Below are 21,601 nucleotides of genomic sequence, written 5' to 3'. Positions count from 1 at the left end.
ACCATGGAGATAAATACATAATGGCATAGAAAATTTAAATAATATGCTTAATGAGATTGAAATAGTGAATATATACTAAGCTGAGAATATATGTTGTTTTTGAGTGTTGAATAAATTTTGAAAACAAAATTATAAAAAAATTACAAAATTCATAAGCTATATACTCTGACCTTTATTCAAGGGAAAGAACACAAAACTAGAGCTCTGTGCATCGCAAGCTATATTTTGATAATCTGGGAAAATGCTCATAATATTATGAAAATACAATGTTGTGAAGAAAGCATAGTTCAAAATTATACACCTTGTTGTCCAATTTTTTTAAATGTGCAGACTGAAGTACTAAAATTTTTACTGTGACAACCTTTTACGAAATCGGAGTAGATATAACTCTGTACTTCTGTGTTTTATGAATTTTTCTACCAGTGAGTAGGTATTATATTTAGAATACATGAAAACCAGTAATTGGTGGTAAAAGCAGCAAATCAAACAGAATGTACAGTGTGAACTCCTTTCGTAAGAGTGTGTGTATGTGCATTTATAGACAAAGGTTTGAAAGCAATATACTAAAATATTAAAGTAGTTATCTCAGATCTATGGGATTTATAAGTTTCAGCATTTCCCAACATTCCACAGTAAATATCCATCATCCCTATAATTAGGAAAAAATAAATATTGATAAAAATTTAAGTCATTTATTGGAAGTTTCCCTTTCAAGATGGCATAGAGGTTCATGCTTCAGAGTACCTCCTCTTTCCAAACAAATAGCAATGCAAGTTATATATACATATATATACACACATATATATACATATATATGTTATATATATACACACACATATATGTTATATATATACATATATATGTATATATATGTGTATATATGTATATATTTTGTTTGTTTGTTTGTTTAAGGAGTATAGAAAATAAATAGCTGGGATAAAGAAAACATCGCAGTTGAAGGTACTGAGTAGTGTGGGTCAAAGGTCTAGAAGCCAGAAGAGGAAACTAGTGGCTGAGGGTTTAACTTCTGTGAAAAATAACATCTAAATGTGCTCCTTACAAAACAGGCCACATAAACCACAGTTGTTTATAACCTATGCCCTTGCCCCCAAGAGAGGAGGCTGGACACAATAGCACCTGACCAGCCTAGGACCTAGTAGGGCCTACTGCCTGGCTCGATAGTACTAAGGGATGCAGCAGGATAAAAAAAACCCTACTGTGTGTTCAAGGGTTGAGTCGGGTGGCCAGTGCACTGGAGGTTGGATCTGACGCAGCCCCAGTGTCACCAAGGATTAGCCCAGAAATGTAATTTTAAGAACTAGCCTGGTGGTGGCAGGTTGGGTGAGAGGGAGACAGGAGGAAGAGGTCACAAAAGTTTCAGACAGAAGTGGAGAGATGGTGAACAAACAGGGTGGAAGAAAGGAGGAGACATAGGTGATAGAAAGGAGGAGACATAGATGATAGATAGGTATATAGATAGATGATAGATGATAGGTAGATGATAGATAGATAGAAACAAGTGAGAATGCAAATAACAGGTAACTTCTCACTCAAACTTTCTAAGTACAGGAGGAAGTCCAATGCAAAGAAAGATCCAATAAAATCAGCAATCAGCACATGCATTCACATCACATGTATTGCTGCAATGGAAGTAGAGAGAAGACCAATCGGCAGGTATACATTAGTCCTTTATTATTGACTAGAACTTCTTTAGGGACTGAATAGTGTATATAAAAGGGCGTGGAACCCAAACCAGCTCATATAGGTATCTAAGGGCTGCTCTGGTGAAGTGTTTGGTGCAGAAACCATAACCTAATGCAGCTATGTGTATATATTTTTATTGTAAATAAAATTATAAATCATATACATATGATTAAATATATATACATAGATATGATTAAATTTTTAAAAATCTCTGTAAGTCCTCTCTCCTATTAGGGGCTATAATCAACAGTAGATGGCCAACGAGATTCTACAATTTTAGTGATCATATGCCTTAAAAAGGCATTCAGGTTCCTAGATTGTGAGATGCTTGGCAATTTAATAACTTTTCAAATGTCAGAGGTCCCAACACTATACTAGGATGCTCGTGCAGAAATACCATCACACCCGAGGGCAGTGCTCCCTTGGATTTAGCCTAATTCACCCCCCTGAGAGTGCTCCTAGAGAGACTGCACGATAAGGCTCAGGTTGAATTTTACAACGCATCAATGAAAAACTCAAAGTGCTTCTACAGCGCCGCCTAATGGTACTAGAGAATAGTGCACAGAGTCCTGCCCTGTGGGGCCCTCTGTGTGGGTCCTTCTGCACAGCTCCCCTGCAGGTTTCGGGTGTCATCTCCGATTTCCCCTCCACCTCCCACTCGCAGCCCCTCCGTGGTTATTGCCAATTCTGTGTGCTGCTGCTGCTCTCTTGTCACTTGTGCCCTTGAACTCATGCTTTCAGTTACCACCCCTTCTTTCAGAAGCTTATGTCGCAGGGTCTGGTTGGGAAGGGTGAAGAGGGACAGACACTCTCTGAGCTGTCCTCCTAAGCCTTTGTCTGTAAGATGGTTCCTTGACTTTGTGATACCTGCAGATGGCTCCTGTCTCCCAGAGACCCTTCTCAGTGCTTGGTCAGGATTGATTTCCCCCTTCTTCACAGGGCCTTAATGTAGGCAGAAGAGGGCCTGGTTGTCAGTCCCAGAACATGTTTGGTAGAATCCCCCTACAGCCCTAAGAATCCCTGGGACTACAAGTACCCCGTCGCATAGTCTGACTCTATGTCCCAGGGTTCTAATGATGGTTGTCTAGACCAATGATAACATTACACAGAAGACAGTGTGTAGCTGTTCTCCCCTTTATTAAGGACAGAGCAAGGAAGAAAGGGTCTAAACTGCAGCAAAAGGAATTCTAGTTAGACTGTAACATATTTCTACTATTGAAGATGACTAATCATTAGAATACCTATGAGAAATAATTTAAAAAAGTAAATAGACTCATCAACCAGCAATTCTCATATGCCAGACAGTCTTCTAGGGTCTAGCGATACAGAGATGTCTAAGAATCTGTCTCCAAGGGTTTATTGCAGTGGTGGGGTCCAGGTCTGTCTGAAGCTGGGGTCTTAACCACGTCACTGTTGACATTTGGGGGCTAGACAATTCTTTGTTCCTGGAGGCTGTTCTGTACATTTCAGGATGTTAGCAGCATCCCTGGCTTGCACACACTAGATGCCAGTAATAGCCCCTCCCTCCAGCTGTGACAACCAAAAATGTTTTCAGGCATTGCCAAATATCCCCTGGGGATAGTGGTGGGTGGGAGGTTGGCACAAAAAGTTGCCCGAGGTTGAGAATCATTAATCTAAGTAGCGTGTTAAGATCAGTGAACCCCGAGTTTTTAATTTGACATGGTGTTAGGGTAGAAATAATTCTCTTCATAATGTTTTTCTATCGACCTGGTCAAATAAATGGGTAAAAGACAATGGAGAGGAGGTGGTACCCTGATGGAACTTCCGAGTTCCTATCAGGCCAGGTTCAATCTGCTCCTAAAGTAAGATGATGGAACAAGGACTCCAATCATTCACTGGGGATAGAAAAGAAGCCCGTAGTGATCAATCACATTCAATGTAGCATTAAAGCCCAAGAAAGCAAGCCGTGAAAACAAGTCCTAACTGGCATAAAATAAAAGGTTTTTAACCACATGGAGCAAATCACTCTCTGGGCTGTGCCAGGAAGGAATCTGGAAGAGACACAATTATGGAGATTATGACTAGAGAGATGATTAGAGACTTGGGGAAATCTTTTTTCAAGGACTTGCTAAGGAAATGGGACTGTAATTAGAAAAGGAAGCAGAATGAAGGCTTTTTTTCTTCTCTTTTAGGTGAACTAAAAAGCTTCAGTAAATACATAACAAGAACCTACGAAAATTCCAAATCAGTGGGAAATGTTCTAACGTCTAAAATCGCTAATGAATACATAGTAAAGCAAAGTACTGCATTTGAAAATCAGTCTCTTGGTTACCTGTCAACTTCAGAGATTCAGGCGTTTAGGTATATCCTGAAATAGCAGCTGACAAGCTACTGAAATGAAAATTCTGAGTAGAATTAGGACAGCCCATTAGCCCAAACAGGGGGAAACATGGTAAAAGATTTAACAAATTTATGAGCTGGAATATATTTTTTTTGTCATTGATATTCTAACTCTGAAAAGTGTAGAAAGTAATTTTTGCCTTCTTGGTGGGGAAATAAAAGCCCAAACTGAGATCTGAGGTTTTTATAGTTTGGCAAATTTTAAAGATATGAAAGCAGAATTTTTGGCACTGTGGGACTGAGAGGCAAATGACATCATATGGTTTAAGGGAAATTGAGAGCTAAAAAAGTACATTTGGAAAATTTCAGAAGCTGGCTGCTGCTGAAATAATTTTGAATTATTTTCCAGTAAATTTAGTTGTCACAAAAGGCGTTAGATTGACAACCTGCAGAGGAAAATGTGCAAGTCTGGGAAACGGCGATGTCAGCTTCTGCCTGAGCACCAGGCTGGGAGGCTGCAGTTGTCTTGTCAGAGCTGACCTTCTGGGGACACCCCCTGCATTGGGGACACACTGGAGGTGTGTGAAATGATTCACCTGCAGTCCTGTTGGCTTGTGGAAAGGAAGGAGAGCCAGTTTTCACTACTCGGTCTCAGTTTCTGGAGCCTTGTGACATCCCACGTCATTACTAGGATGATTTGCGGGACTGTTCGTCCCAAAGCGCCTGCATGAATATTATACTTTTCCCTACAGAGAGTTCATGGAGGTGACGTCATCAGTAAGCAGCAGATGAATTCAAACATGGAAGACAAAGATGGTGAGAAAGGGTGAATGGTGAGAGAGGAAAAATATTTTTCCATAAAACCATTATCGACCATTTCCCTCATCCCCCAATAGGTTAGGGTAGACCAATGGAGAAAGGAGATGTATTAGGGGTTAAGATGGAACAAGCATGGGAGAACTGAGATAGGAAAAAAAGTTTCTGTCCTCTCTTTTCTCTTTTTCTCCCAAACCTGTTAATTTTCAACTACCAACCTAGAGTTAATGGCTTTGCAAAGAGATGGTAAATGAAAAGTAATATAAAAAAAAATCTTTAAATGAGAAAAAAAATATTAAAATGAGATAGAACTAAAATAAAGAGGAAAGGAGAGATAATAGAATTAAGTGGTTCAAATACACACTCAGAAATGGGAAAATTCTAATGAAAGGCGCCAAACAAGAAATCAGACGAGTCACACATAGTGACTTCATGTAAGATTGGATCTGTGTTCTGATGATACCGTATGCAATCAGCCAAGCCCAGCTCTGGACTGCTCACCAAATTAACATCGGTGTGGATTCTCACATTGGAACAACAGAACCGGGCCATGTCGGGTACTCATCAATAGATTAATATCCAGTCAATTTCCTATGTGTTTTCAAATCTTGCTTCAAAACATTTGCTTTTCCTCCCTCATTGTCTATCATGGCCATAGATTTCCCCTAGGGTCAGTGAACATTCTGGAGTTTGCCATGACTACACCTGGAAATACGTTGAACTTTCACCTCTGTCATCATCTCAGAAATCCTGCTGATTATGGGCTCCTCTTTGTGCCTTCCTTCCACTTTTCTCCTCCCACCTCACTGGCTCCAAGATCGTGCTCGAACTGGGAGAACAGAAAGGGTCTGAGCAATGGACCTGTCAGTTCTCTTCTTGTTTTCCTTCCCTGCTACCCTGAAACTGTTGGGGATGAATTCCGTCTGCTTGTCCTCTGTTTACCAGCTTGATTTTTTTCCCTTCCTTACCTTCACTTTTTTTCAGGGTAACCCAGGCACTTGTTAACTCTTGAGTCTATCTCCTTTGGTGTTCCCCAAAGCCTTGGCTACATCAATTACTCCCTCTTTTTCTTAAATCTTCAATTATTCTTTCTCTACACTGGCTTCTTCCTCCTCTGGCTACAAACATATTTAGTCTTCTTTCATCATAGGAGAAAAACATCTACAAAAACTTGTGTCTCCCTCAACTATTATCCTTTTTCAAACTCCCTTTAAAATGATCCCCCTATTTCCTGACCTACACTTGACTCATTAACACAATTTGATTTTGCGACCGCCCTGTGGCTACCCCACCCCTTTTCATAGCAATTGCTCTGGGAAAGGTCAATAGTGATCAGCTCCTAATTGCCACATCACATCACCTACTTTTATCTTCCTTTTACCTGGCCTTTCTGCAGCCTGACTCCAGTATTTACTTTGCCTCCTTGGAACTCTTCTGATTTTCCTCTCTCTTCTTTGGTAGTCATTCATCCTAAGCTCACTGGCTCCTTCCCTTTATCTTCTACTGCAATGTTGACGCTCCCCTTGGAACCACCTTCACTCTGCTTCTCTCTTTATTCTATAAGCTTTCTCTGGGCATTTTTATCTACTCCCATGTTTTCAACCATGTCTTCCCCATGGGTGGCTTTAAAATCATATCTTCAGTTCTGACCTCCTGCCTGAAGTCCCCTCTAGTATTTCCAGTTGTCTTCTAATATTTCAAATTCAAGCTTTCATAAACTGAACTCATTATCCCCAGAATCTGGCATGGTGGTTGGCATGCAGCAGCCTGGCTGAAGCAGAGAAGAGTTTCAGGCAGGTCAGAAGGTAGTGAATACCTACATTCTCCCCATCGACCTGGGAGTGCTAAACCAGGCAGAGGCAAACTGGTAATTCCCATCCTGACTTATCTGTAGAACCTCCACTGATTCTGTAATTACAGAAAACAGAATACAAAATAATGAATTCAAGCTCTTATATAAACAGATGTGTTGGCCAGCTCTGCCTTGAGCAGCCTGACGTCTGGACCAGTACAGAATCAGTAGGTGCTTCTGTATTACTTCTGTGTGCCTTAATCTATTCTGTGACTTCCCTCCAAAGAGATAATAAATAAGCACAGCCTGGAAATGCTAGCTCTGGAATCCTGCTATGGATGTATTGCAGACAGGCCCTGTCGTGTGTTAAGGCTCAGCTCTGCTATTCTCTTGATACAACATTTATTATTCAAGTTATTTTAGTCCGGGTTCATTATCCCTTCTAGTAGAGACTGACAATTCAGACTTCACCCAACATTTGGGAGGCAGAGAGGGATACTTTGTCAGCAGGCGGTACCAGAGTTCTCATTAGATGAGAAGACTCAGTGAGCAGGGCACTAGAAAAAATGTCCCCAGTCTCTTTTAAAATACAACATAGCCCCATCATGGAAGTCACATCTTAAGCTAGTACCTATTTGTAATAAAGTTATAATTAGCAATGGTTAATTGATGCTACTTAAAGCATTTCATGGTTGTTGTTGTTTTTCTGGAGGGGGTGGTAGTGGTTGTAGAATGGCACCTGAAAAAAAGAGGGAATCTTGGACAAATAAGAAGAAAATCAAGAATAACAGACATTTGAGGGCACAAAGACAAACAACCTCTGTTGCACTATTTTGCTTCTTGTCATCAAAACTACCCCAAGATTTTGAACCTGCTTACTGTGTTGGCACAGATAGCTAAGAAAGTGTCAGCAGATAGAAGAGTCATTGCTCACACTGGGAGCAATGTTCTATTTAATTTTGTAGTAATTTTGACACTTAAAGTCATTGAATAATTTAAAAAATTTCCCCCCCATTTTTTTAATTAAAATTGTTTTTGGGTGACAATGGTCAACAAAACTACATAGGTTTCAAGTGTACGGTTCTTCTATAATATGTCATCTTTATATTGCATTGTGTTCACCACCCAGAGTTAGTTCTCCTTCCATCAACATATATTTGACTCCCTTTACCCTCTTCTACCACCCCCTCTCCCCACCTTTCACCCTCTGGTAACACCTAAACTATGTCTGTGTCTATGAGTTTTTGTTTCCTTATTTGCTTGTCTTGTTCCTTTGTTGCCTTCAGTTTTATATCCCACATATGAATGAAGTCATATGGTCTCGACTTCTTCTGTCTGACTTATTTCACTTAGCCTAATAATCTCAAGATCCATCCATGTTGTTGCAAATGGCAGTATTTCATCTTTTCTTATGGCAGAATAGTATTCCATTGTGTGTATATATACCACATCTTTATCCCACCATCTATTGAAGGACACTTTGGTTGTTTCCATGTCTTGGCCACTGTAAATAATGCTGGGTTTTGTGCAGCATCAGGTCTAATAATGATAAAAACATACATGGATCAAGTTCACATCAGGCTTTCAAGGTTTGTATTGGAAGCCAGCATCCACCTATAGGGAGGTTCACCTGTGGATGGAGATGGATGTCGGAGTCATTCTAAGAATGCAGAGACCTTCCTGTCTCAGTCGGAAGGCATTCAAACAAGGATAAAATATATGATGATCGATAACATAATTCCTGTCTTTAATACTTCTATCTGGAGCCAAATTTGAAGGCGTGTTTTAGGACATCTGTGAAATTCAGATGTGTGACATAGGAGACACTTATGCTGCTTCGTAGGGGCTGAGGAAAGAGATGGAGAGAACGGAAGACAGTCTATGTAGGAGGGAGGTGTAGCTCTACTCACAACACAAAGACACCTCCTCATGGGACATGTAGAGCTTTATTTAATTCCCCCGTGGCGGTTAAGACTGGATGTTTTCAGATCTTTTGAGCTCAATGCTTTTATCTTACACTGACTCAGTCGATGCAGATGAGAAAGTCCCGTGAGACAGCAATGTCACCAAAAGTTTTGTCCTCAGCTCTTACTGTTTTAATTGTATCTGCTCTGGGAGGCATTGGAATTGACAGAGCCCAATCAATAGTGACTACTTTTAAGTGAGGACACATTCTTGGAGACACTGCTCAGTATTTCAGATTCACAGATATTTTCTCATTCAATTAAGAAGATGGAGACCATTCAACCCCTGCTGGTCAGAGACCTTAAATTCCTGTAACAAACTTCTGCCCAACTGCATTTGGCTGCAGAATTCCTTTCTAAGAGAAAATTTGGGCCTTGTCACCTGGTTTGATGCCCAATGTTTTAAGTATTCAAAGGAACTTGCGTGGTGTAGAACAGAGAGTCCTTCCAGGTTACTGGGAAGAGGTTCTCCTACTCCAAGTTCTCCTCTCCTTCACTTTCATCAGGGAAAAAGTTATTCATTGGTGATGTCTCTTAACAGCTAGTTGCTTCGCTCCACAACCAAGAAGAGATAATCACCAAAGGTGTGCCATCCCTTAGAGCACCTGAACGGGTTTAATGTAGATAGAGAAAACTGTTTTTATTATTATTTTTTTATTAGTTTCAGGTATACAAAGTAATGTAATAGACATTGACACCCCTCACAAAGTGATAATCGCCCCACCCCCCATAATCAACTAACGTGTTTCCCCAAAAATAAGACCTGGCTGGACAATCAGCTCTAATGTGTCTTTTGGAGCAAAAATTGATATAAGACCTGGTATTATATTATATTAACTATATTATGTTACATTATATTATATTAAATTATACTATATTATATTATAGACCTGGTCTTATGCTATAGTAAAATTAAGACTGGGTCTTACGTTAATTTTTGCTCCAAAAGACGAATTGGCGCTGATTGTCCAGCTAGGTCTTATTTTCGGGGAAACACGGTACCCTTCTGACATTTAGATTCCTGGATTTGTTTATTCGGTACAAACTCTCCCAACCCATAGTAGAGGAGCCTCCAGTCATAGATGGTGCACTGGACTGGACGTGGAGACTCAGTGGAGAGTAGGAGCAACGGAGTCACTCAGGGCTCTAGGGTAGTAATCATTTAAACAATCAATCCTATTAAGGTATAATATATACACAACAAAATGCACAAATATTAGGTGTATGGCTCAATGAATCCCCCCACCGCCATACCCAAGTCAAGTTATAGACTACTGCCAGCATTCCAGAAGGCTCCATCCTGCCTTCTCCCGGTAGTTACCTCCTAAAGCCTACCATTATTTTGGCTCATCACCAGTGATTCATTTGGTCATTTTTGAACTTTCTTGTATTTTACTTTTTCTTTTCTCAACATTATGTTGGTGAAATTCACCATGATGTTATTTGCAGCATAAGTTTGTTCTTCTTTATGGCTCTTTAGTATTCCATTGTATGAAGATACTAAAGGGTACTTACCCATTCTACTGTTGATGGACATTTGAAATGTTTCTAGTTCTTGGCTCTTATGGAAAAAACAACAAACAAACAAACAAACAAACAAAAAACTGCCGTGAGCATTCTTGTACACTGCCAAAAAGTTTCCCAAAGTGTTTGTAATAATTTATATTTCCACCAGCTATGGAAAAGACATCCAGATGTTCTACATTTTCACCAATGCTTAGTATTTTCAGTCTCTTAGAGTTTAGCCAGCCTGGTCAGCATGTAGTGATATCTCATTGTGGTTTTATTTTGAATTTTCTTGATGGGTGTACTATCTTGGGTGGAGCTGATTTTATGTGCTTTTAGTCATTTGGATAGTTCGTTTATGATGTGTCTCTTATTCATTTTGAAAAATTGGGTTGTTTAGCTTTTCCTTATGGATTTACAGTAATTCTGCATATAATCTATATACTTTGTCAAGTATATACTGCAAATATCTTCTCCCAGACTATCAGTTGCCTCAAATGTGCTGTCTCTCTGGGATTTTCTCTTGTTGACACTGATGGTTATGTCTAATTCCAGCTTTCCAGTTTTGAGGTCTAAAGGAAGCAAGGAGAGACAAGGGGGAAATGGAAATTCCCGTATCGGGGGTATCCAGTGCGTTTTCTGTGAAGCTGTGCCTAAGTCCTCACACCCCATATTCCTTTATGTCTCGGGGGCCTCAGTACCCGCATTATATTGCAGTCAATGTCATGTCAGGCTCTTCACCAGACTATAAGCTCCTAGAGGACAAGAATGTATCATTTCCTCTGTGTATCCTGAACAACCAATTCAGGTCCAACTCACAGCCTGGCTATATTCCACTTAGTCATTGCTCAAAAAATATGTACTAAGCACATAGATGAATGGGATGATTTTAAGCATAGAAGTGACATGACCAGCTTTGCATTTTAAGTAGATAATTCTGGCAGCAGCATGGAGAGAGAGGCTAGAGGTCTCAAATATTAACTGGCAATTTAGATCACACCAGTTTGGTCAGCAAAACCAGAGAAAATATGCTGAACAACAACAGAATAGCTCTGCGTGTGTTTTTCTTCTGTAGCCAAGGGATGTGCAATCACCCGAAGGCAATGAGGATGTCAAATTTTGTTAAAGAATTTGCTGCCTCTGACTCAGTGATAGGTGACAATACAAGACAACAAAAATGCTATGTCACAAAGCTCCAAATAGCAAATGCCAATGGAATAACACAGACAGTAAGATCTAAGAGTTCAGAAAGGCCAGCGATTACTGGGATCAGGATTTTACTAGTAAGATGTTCCTTACCATTAAGATGTTTCCTGACATGCTTTTGAAAATTATGATGATAGAACTGTTATTACAAATGTGATGCTACAGTTAGTCGAATGAGAAAGTATAAAAGATGAAATTCACTGTTTCTACCATCTCTCAGCCTGAGGTTCAGTGTTGAGGAGGGAGAAGTAAGTAGAAGCTTCCAGAGTCACATGGATCAGCACGGCTAGCTCTGTGAGCTGCTGCAAATTCCAGGCTCTTGGACAGGGTGAACCCACTGCCTCTTCAGGGGGCCCTGTTTCTGTGCTCTTGCTGTGCTCTGTTCTAGCTGAGAGGATTGCTGCCAGACCCTAACAAAACTGGTGTTGGGCTTTGTGGGCTTTGCGGGAGCTTTATAGATGGGGGGACATATGGCGTGGAAATCCCCACGTTGCGTTTTCAATTAAGAATGACCACACTAAAAAAAACCCCACAACTTCCATTTTTAAAAAGTAGTTAAGGTTTTTTAAAATTGCTGTAAAACATGCCTAACACAACTTAAAATGATTTTAATCATTTTAAGTGTGCCGTTCAGTGGTATTAAGGAAATTCACACCATTGTGCAACAATTACCGTCATTCATCGCCAGAACTTTTTCATCTTCTCAAAGTGTAACTCTTCCTTCTTCTAGCCTCCCAGCCCCACCCCCCAGCCACCCTTCACTTCCTGTCTCTAGGTGCCTACTTGACTGCTAAACCTTGACTACTCTAGGTGCCTCACGTAAGTGGAATTACACTGTATTTAGCATAACGTCTTCTAAGTTTATCCATGTAATAGCTTGTGTCAGTCTTTCTCCTTGTTTAGATTGAATAATATTCCATTATATATATATATATATATACATATATATATATATAATGGAATATTATTCATATATACACACATATATACATATATACATATATACACACATATATACATTCATATATACATGTGTGTATATATATATACACACATACACATATATATGTATATATATGTGTGTATATATATGTGTGTATATCCTTTATATATGTATATATATGCATATATATGCATATATATGTATGTATATCCATATATGTATATGTGTGTGTATATATATGTGTGTGTGTGTGTATATATATATATATATATATATATATACACATTTTGTTTATCCATTCATAAGTTTAATTTTATTACTTCTACATCCCTGAGTGAATGTGGACTTAAAAAAAAAATCTTTTTATGTATTATCAGAAGAAGAAATAAAGTAGGGTGGGAAGGGAAACTTTTACTGAGAAACCATTACGGGGCCTGTCCCTGGGCAATATTCTTTCACACTGTGGTCATTTGTGTCTCAAAGCAGCCTTGTGAAGTGGTCCGTACCATGCCAATATTCACATGAAGAAAGTGGACTGATTTGAACCCAAGCTTATCAGACTCCAGAGCTCTTTATTTTCCACCACTTTGCTGTGCGTAGGGGCAAAGCCCAGAGAAAGGTGACACCATGCAACTTTGAAGTGTATCAAGTTTATCTTAAACTTTTACCTTCTTCCCATTTTCAGTACCGTCTCCCTCACCCCCAGGTAATCTATCATCTAAGTCAGCCTGGTTATAACATTACTAAAGAAGTATCTTTCTTTTTAATCGAAAAAGCACATAGCTGAAGAAGGAAGACTATATGATTATTTCAATAGATGCTGCAAAACATCTTCCACATTCATTATTTCAAAACAAAAAAAAGTCCTCGACCTCAGATTCTTCATCTATAAAATGAGAACTAGATTTCTCCAACTTTTGATCTTGACCTCTTTTTCTATTCAGCTCAATGCTTGATTTTTGTAAATTATATTGTCGTTTGTTTCTGCTACGCTCTGCAATCATGGAAGGTACTTGAGTGATGGAAATGCGTGAAGAAGAAAGATTGTGTTTGGGGGCTGGTCTGGGAGTTTGCACTACAGACTAACTGTAGAAGCATCAACACTTGAACTCAGTCCGCGGCTGAAAGAACAGCAAAGCCAGGGTACAGTGCTGATGGGTAGACCAGCTCAGTTTTGACAGAGGAGTTGTAGAGCTCTTGAGATGTCAGGCCTGACCTAGCCTTGCCCTGTGCTAAAGTTTTTATTAATTACTTGGGTTAGGGGTCTGCTGGCGAAATGATCAGATCTGTAGATGACATGACACTGCAAAGGATAACGAAATACTTTTATAAGCTATAAAGATGGTCTGAATCTAAGAATATTAAATACATATCATGGCCAGTACTTGGATCCAAAAGTCAGCTAACTGTTCAAAGAGAGATAAGGTGGCAGTGAATCAGGCAGCACTCCTGCGGTTGCAAGTGACAGAAGCATGATTTTTCCGGACACAAAGGAGGAAGGTTTGGGCTCTTGTAAGCAAACTAGGAAGGCCCTAGAACTGGAGTGCTGCTGCGACCCTCTCCATTTGTCTCATTTCTGATTCTCCTGGTATATTTTTTAGTTTTCTCCACAAAAGACGAAGTTTGGCTTCACACAACTCTCAGACTCACACATTTGTCGTTTAGTCAGAAGAAATGAAATAATTCTCTTGCCTCAGTTAAAAAATATTTCTTGGAAGACTTCTAATTGGCTTGAGTCTTGTACCACTCCAGGGCGAATGCTGGAGCCAAGGAGGGGAATATATAAAAATTAGTCACCTGGCAAGTGAATCACATGTTTAAAGATTTTTCTGGAATGAGTGGAAGCATGGGATGGAAAGTCTAAACCAAGAAAGACTTGGGGGTTTTGTTTACTACAAAGATGATGGTAATATGTGGTTGTCAAAAAAGCTAGAAGTCCGCCTAGATGGAGCTAGAGTATCCAGAGTGAGGACACGATGGGTGCCTGTTCTTCACTCTTCAGGCCATTTCTGGGGTACCATACCTGGCTGTGGTCATCATGCTTGAGAAGGAACATTGGCAAATTAGAATGTATACATAGAAGAGTTCCCAGAAAGGTGAAGAAACACCACATTTTATTATGTGCACAAAATGCTGAAAGATCAGGGATAATTTGACCTGAAGAAAAGGATATTAATGGAGACACGATAAGTGTCAGTTTTATATGAGAGGGGGTTTCCTGTGGAAACAGGTTTGAACTTGTCCTGTGCTCCCCTAGTGAGCCAATCTAATAGCACCACCTGGATGCTGTCACCTGCTCGTCCTGCTATGCAGTAGAAAGAGCATCGGCCTTGGAGCCAGGCAGACTGGGCCACTTATTAGCTCTGTCATAGTTGGCACCTTGATTTACGTGTCTCCTGTGAGCATATGCGTATCTCATAAGGTTGTGTTAAAGATTCTGAGAGGTAATGAATCCAGTGCTGCTAATAAAATGCCTGATAAATAGTGGTGACTTCATTCATAGTAGCGTTAATATGAACACACTTTGCATAAACATAAGGAAAGAATTTTCAAGACATAGACTGGTCCAATAGCAAATGAGAGCCTTTACAGATAGTGAGCTTGCTGTCCCTGGAGGTGTTCAAGCATAGGCTTGAAAAACAGTTGGTAGAGTAAAATCAAACCCCTCCTCTGGGTATTGGACGAGGTGGGTTTCAAGGTCCCCCCTGATTCAGAAAGTCAGTGATTTCAGATAGTTATCCATTCCTTAACTCCTTAAACTATTTTTCAAATTCATATTCATAATTTATCTGTTTTCAAAAATCTAACAAGTAACAGTTTTAGTGATAATTATTGCATTTCTATATTTATAGATAACTGGCACATATGGAGGTGGAATAGCACAATTTGATATTTTATCGTGTGCCAGATTTTTTTAATAAATATAGAAAAATCCTATAGTTATGAAAAACTACTTGTTAAAATTAAACATATATGCAACCGGGCATCTGTTCTGATACATTGGCTCTCTTGACAATCGGTTTTCCTCTTGCCATTGGATGAAACCCAATATTAGCCCAGAACCTAAGAGGCTTACATTTCAGACTGCCCAAACAAAAATTAAAAAAAAAACAAAAAAAAGCTTTACTAATTTCTGCATGCAATGCACTTCTATTCATTCTGGTTAAAATTTAATTTTCTATCTATGAAAATTAAAAATTGTCCCCTCTCTGCAAAAAGCTAGCATTTTTCCCCCTCAATGATGGAATTTCAAACAGACTGCATGCTACAGTGGAAAGCTTAGATTTTAGAGCTAACGGGATTTGGGGGCCCTCTGTCTCTCTACCTGTGTGACTTTGGATAAGTTGTTTAACATCCTGGGGACTTATTTTCCCACTAGTGAAAGACAGAGAATAAAACCTAACCTTTGGTATGTAGTAAGGGAGAAATAACATCAACAGAGTACATGTTGTAACAACAGAGTACAGTGCTTGCAGTAGACATTTAAAAAAATGTTGATGTCCCTCTTTGATACATGAGGGTGTGTGTTCTGGAAGTGGCAATAGGAATTGTGTTGACAATGGTAATGATTATTAAAGTCATATCTGTCATTTATAGAGTGCTTCCTATGTGCTGGATGCTAGATCAAGCACTTAAAATACACTATCTCTTTTAATCCTGCCAACAGCTCCCTGGGATGCATGACAGTGAGGCCATTTTAAAAGAGGAAACTGACTGTCAGAGAAGTTAACTTCTAAAAGGTCCCAAAGTTTACAAGTGACAAAACCAGATCTTAGATCCAGAGCAGACTGATCCCAGAGCCTGTTTTTTACTCTTCCTCTATACAGCTTAGCTTATATTCTAGAAACATCTTTTGGAGAACTAAAGTAATGGTAATGGCGTGTTATACTTAGCATACAGGATGTCCTCATTTTTATTTCATTGAGGTGAGTTTTTTTTTTTTCCTTATACTGTTGAATTTTCACAACCCACTATCATTTGGTAATCCCAATTCCCATAGATTTTGACAAGCAGCCATTGGACCTGGGACTCCATGCCGTTACCATGGTTTTTAGTCTCCCATTAAGGCTCTTGGGCTACTTTAGTATCTCAGTTATGGTATGGAACCAAAAATATGTATTTACTGTTCTCACATTATTAATTTGCATAGTGAACTATTCAGGGTAATATGATCTAGACAAAATTATGGATTAGTGAATTTTAACTTCTGTCTCCCTTCAATTGGGGAACTTCACTTTGGGTCTGTCGTGCCCTCTGCCTCCATCAGTACTCAAGCCCAGCTACTTCCATTTCCTCTGGAGTGCCCAAGGAACAAGCACCTCACCCCACTCTGGGCCTGAAGAGTGCCTGGTACTCACTGCCTGATGGCCGCCTGTGACCCCTGAGAGCTGCCAGGGATGCTTGGAACACCTGTTCTTTTGGTTTAGAAGGACACCACTCTTAGCTTTCACTGAATGTCAGTGTTTAATTTGCTAGTTTCCAATTTAGCCTTCTTTTTGAGAATTCAAATCTCCTTTCAGACAAATTAGGTTAAACTGCTCGTGGTGAGGGAGCTTCTTGACCTTAAATCATTTTCTTTTTCTTTTTCCAAGGAGAGTTGACAAAGGGGCTGACAGATGAGATTTAACACGCTCTGGAGAAACCAGAGAGTTTATGAGCATAAGTATACAGACCAAGGGGCAAGTAAATATGTCAGAGAACTGGGGGACTCATGGCCAGAAGAGAAACGATCCACACTCTTGTGATGATTACATCTTGTGACATACAAATTTCACAGTGTGCATTTTTAAATGGCCTTCGATGTTAAACGTCTTGATATTTAACAGATTCTAAACAAATTTTAGGTAAATAATATAAGCACCTGAAGAGATTCAAGCATGTCAAGAGTCTAATATTTTATTTGAAGTGCAACTGTACATCTTTTATTTTTTATTTCAGTAAGAGTTTTCCCTGTATCCATAAAAAAAGAAGCAGCTTAGGTTTAATGGACTCTCGTCTCTAATGTCACACAGAAAATCCAAAAAGAAATCCACTGGAGATTTTGTTCCCAAACAAATTGTAGATGAGTTGGCAGAGAACAAGGAGATTCAGTCGAAAAGGAACATATGATTTGACCATCATCTAGGGCAGTGGTTTTCAAATTTAGCACATATCAGAATCACCGGGTTGGCTTATTAAAGCAGATGACAGGAACCCACCAGAGTCTCAGATACAGGAGGTCTGCAGTGGGGCCCAAGAATTTGCATTTTTAACAAGTTACCAGTGATGCTAAAGCTTCCAATTTAGAGATCCTACTTTAAGAATGATTGATGGAGAGCAGTGCTGTCTAATATATAATGTGAGTCCCACAGGTAATTTTAAATATTCCAGTAGCCTCATCAAAAAGTAAAAGGTGAAATTAGTTATAGTAATGTATTTTATTTAACCTGAAATATCCAAAATGTTATCATTTCAACATATAGTCAATGTGAAAATTATTAATGTGACATGGTACATTCTTTCTTTCATATTAAGTCTTCAAAATTGGGTGTGTATTTTATGCTTATAGCACATCTCCTTTCAGACTAGCCACAGCCCAACAGAATAGCCACGTATGGTTACCGGTACTGTATTAGAAAGTGAAGAGCAAATATTTTAATTAATTACACTACAAAGAAAGAGCTTTGAGAGGTCAACAGTGATTCTCAACCAAGCATATACATCTGAATGACTTGGGGGAAGTTAAAGATACCAATGCCTAGGTCCCACTGCCAGAAAAATCTTATGTAGTTGGTCTGGGGTCGGTGTAGACACTGGTATTTTAAAAATTCTCCCCCAGCGGTTGTAGTGTACAGCCAGATTGAGAATCACTGGGACAAATGGAAGCCCAACGAAACATAGGCTGCTCCTACATATGTTTCCTTGGTGTTATGGTCTGAAGGTTTGTGTGCCCCTCAAATTCATACGTTGAAATCCTAACCCCCAAAGCAGATGGCTTAGGAGGTGGGGCCTTTGGGAAGTGCTTAGGCCATGAGGGCAGAGCCCTCATGAATGGGATTAGTGTTCTTATGAAAGAGGTCCCACAGAGCTTCCCCACCACTTTCCACCAAATGAGGACACAAATAGGTGGTCTGTAATCCAGGAGAGGGTCTTCACCAGAGCCCACGATGGTGTCATGAGCTTGAGACTTCCTGTATCCAAAACTGTGAAAAATATATGTGCTTTTTTTTTTTTTTAACAAGCCCCAATGTTTAAGTATTACAGGAGACCATGCGTTTTGAATTTTGAAAGATAAACAAGAAAAATGGAAAAGAGAGAATGAAAATCAATGACATTTTCCATGAGACTCACAAACACTGAAAGTTCTGAGAATATCAAGGCCAAACCATTATTTTACATACAAAGAAAGTGAAGCACAGAGGTGATAATATTTGGCAAACTTACCGATGAAAGTGACACTCACCAGACCCTTAATACTACTTGTTGGTGCTGGGGGGAGGCTATGTTTGTTGTCTATAAACCACCTAGTTTGTGGTATTTTGTGATAGCAGCCCAAACAGACTAAGACACTTGGCAAAGGGAATAAGAAAATACTAATACCAATAAGACATCTGTAACTGTGAGGCAGACACAAAAAGAGATTATTTTATTTAATCCTTATAACCCTGTGAACAGATATTATTGCTATTTTGCAGAAGGTGTAGTTGAAATGTAGCAGAAAGATGAAGTTGGTCAGCCAACCTCAGTAGTACTGAAATTACGAGCAGATACTAAGTTGCAAATGAAGCAACTAATTCCCAAACCCTCTCTTTCTATGGTATTATCTTGCCCGGAGTTGTCTCATTTAACTCTAATGCAAATGTCCCTTCAGCTAGAACTGTGGGTATACTCTCCCTTGTCTACTTGTCTAACTGAATACAGTTTCCTCATTTTTAAAGAAAACTAAAGAAAAATTTCATTACTCATAAGAAAATATAGTCAGTGGTTCTTTCCACAGAGGACCTAGATAATTTTCCCAATGTTTGGGTGGGTGGTGGGGTGGTAGTGGTTGGTAGTACAAAGGAATCAAAACAGGGACTGTTTCCTCTTACTTTTCTGTTTTAAAGGGAACTTCCTCTGGGTCATCATTTATTTTTGGTTCTCTGAGTTGAAAAGGATATCCATGTGATATCTGAGAAACTTCCCTAGTCCTGACTTACGTAGTTTATAGTTCCTTTTCTTAGAACTTGCAAGCCACGTTGTGTGTAGGATGCAGGATAAGGAACAGCATGGTGCGCCAGTGGGGAGAAGAGGGGATGCAGGCAGCCAAGTGCAGCTCAAGGTGAGAGGCAGGAGCAGGGGCAGAGAGATGCTGGCTCATTGCGGACTACTGTCCCAGGTTCTCACAAGGGTTTATCATGAGCTTCCCTGAATCAAAACATTTGTCTAAAGGTTTTTTGTAATTTTCTATTGTATGGGATTTAATATATTTAATATGTGGCTTGAGTCTCAGAACTGAAGTGACTTAAACCCTTATTTATTTCAACTTAATTGCTTCTCCTTACTAGTTTCAAGTCTAGGAGGTGTCTATTTGAAGCTAAGAATTATAATTACATTCCAGTTATAGTTATAGTATTCCAGTTTCAGTTATAGTATTTTTCCTGGCCCACTTTTCATGCGCTTCAAAATCACTAAATGAAACAAAATAGAAATTCGGGTCTCTCATTGATCTGTCCTCAACTTCTCCTTTCACGTCAATAGTGTAAGTAGATCTTCCTAATTATGTGCTTTCCTTGCTGTATGGGTCATGACTGTGAGCTTAGAATCCCACTGCTGAGAACCTTACCCATGAAATAGTTCCTTGCAAACTTCTATTTTTGAATGTCTGGATCTAAAAAAACTCCAGTGTAAACCCTGTTCAAATCCATGTCATGAATTCCTGAAATTTGATGACTACTCGTATATAGGCATTTTATCCATTCTTTATTAACTTATTAGCCAATAGTCTTTATTATGAATCTGAGGACATGACAGGAAAATAGGAATATTGAAAGATATTCATATAGATGTTTGGCCAATTTATACTAGATTCAAGAAACGATAAAAAGAAGGCTTCATATTGTGGACAAGTAGGAAGTAAGGTTGGATGGTTAGGTCTGGTTGAATTAGGTAAACCCACACAGGCAAAGTAATTTGCACTCCCTCCACCCCATTTTGTTCTTGATAAGAAAAAGATATTGTTATGTTTTCTCACCAGGTGAGTTATGGAACTGAATGTCAGTCACGTGCCAAGGGCTACTTGGTGGCAGTGGTGGACAGAGGTCATTTAAGCTGCCCTCACCATGATTTGGTACCACACCAAGTCACTCCAAATACCAGGTGAAAACAGTGTACTTGTTATCTAAGTCCCCTGGGTTCCTTCTGGCCAGACTAGATTTCCTGCCTATATAACAAGCTGCTAAGTGTGACTTGTTCCGAGTTCTCTCTGTTTCATTCAGCTGAGGCCTCAAAATACTGAGGATGACATGATAGGTGTCAGATATCTACCACTCTAAAGCTGGATGCAAGCCCATGTACTACAGGACCGGAGGATGGAAGGCCAGTCCCATCAGCATCGCTTATCACCTCTAGTCTTTACACAGAGGTGGGGTCATTAGGACCATTTAGGGACAGTGGTCAGTGTGCTGTACTTCTTCTGCCACCCCCAGCAGTGAGAAGTACATGTGTCTCCTTCACTGAAGCCAACTGAAGCTAATAGAGAACTTGTCATGTCTTCTGGAGTTTGGGGAACACAAACACTCTGTAAAGGTACATGCTGGCTGGGGCTGGCAGAGAAAGTGAAGCCTGAGTTCCCAGCAAGAGGCACGCTGCCCAGGGCAGGGCAAGGGAGCCTGTCTGTGGGCATAGCAAGGGCCCAACAGAGGGAGCCAACCTAGAGTTGTCTTAAAGATGTCTTGCCCAGGAAGATCACCTGAAGGGGCAATTGGATCCCAAGGAGGGATGCACATTTCATTCAGAGTCAAGAAAGAGTTATTTCAAAGGAATCTAATAGAAAATACAAAGTTTGTTTTTGTTAGCATCTTACAGAGTGGTGCTTCAAAAAATGGTTCTATAAAACGCAATTTCAAGTCTTTCCAAAAAAGGTACAATAAAAATAAAGACATGGTTGATTTTGTAGTCCTGGCATTACCTAAGTCAACTATCCCTAAGGAATTTTGGAGCTGTCATACTAATTGTATTGTACTGGAAGATTTGTCTACCAGTGGCTTGGGGGATAGGTCAGAGGAGTGAAACTAGAAACCTCCTGCCTCTCTCTTGGCCTTTCCCTTTTCCCACTGTCAGACATCCTTGCACGAGCCCCCACAATAAGCCCCCGCCTCCTCCATTGCTGCCCTTATAGAAATTATTCTA

The sequence above is a fragment of the Rhinolophus ferrumequinum genome, chromosome 3 (assembly GCF_004115265.2).
Source record: "Rhinolophus ferrumequinum isolate MPI-CBG mRhiFer1 chromosome 3, mRhiFer1_v1.p, whole genome shotgun sequence".
Lineage (NCBI taxonomy): Eukaryota > Metazoa > Chordata > Mammalia > Chiroptera > Rhinolophidae > Rhinolophus > Rhinolophus ferrumequinum.
Note: the sequence above shows the minus strand (reverse complement) of the source record.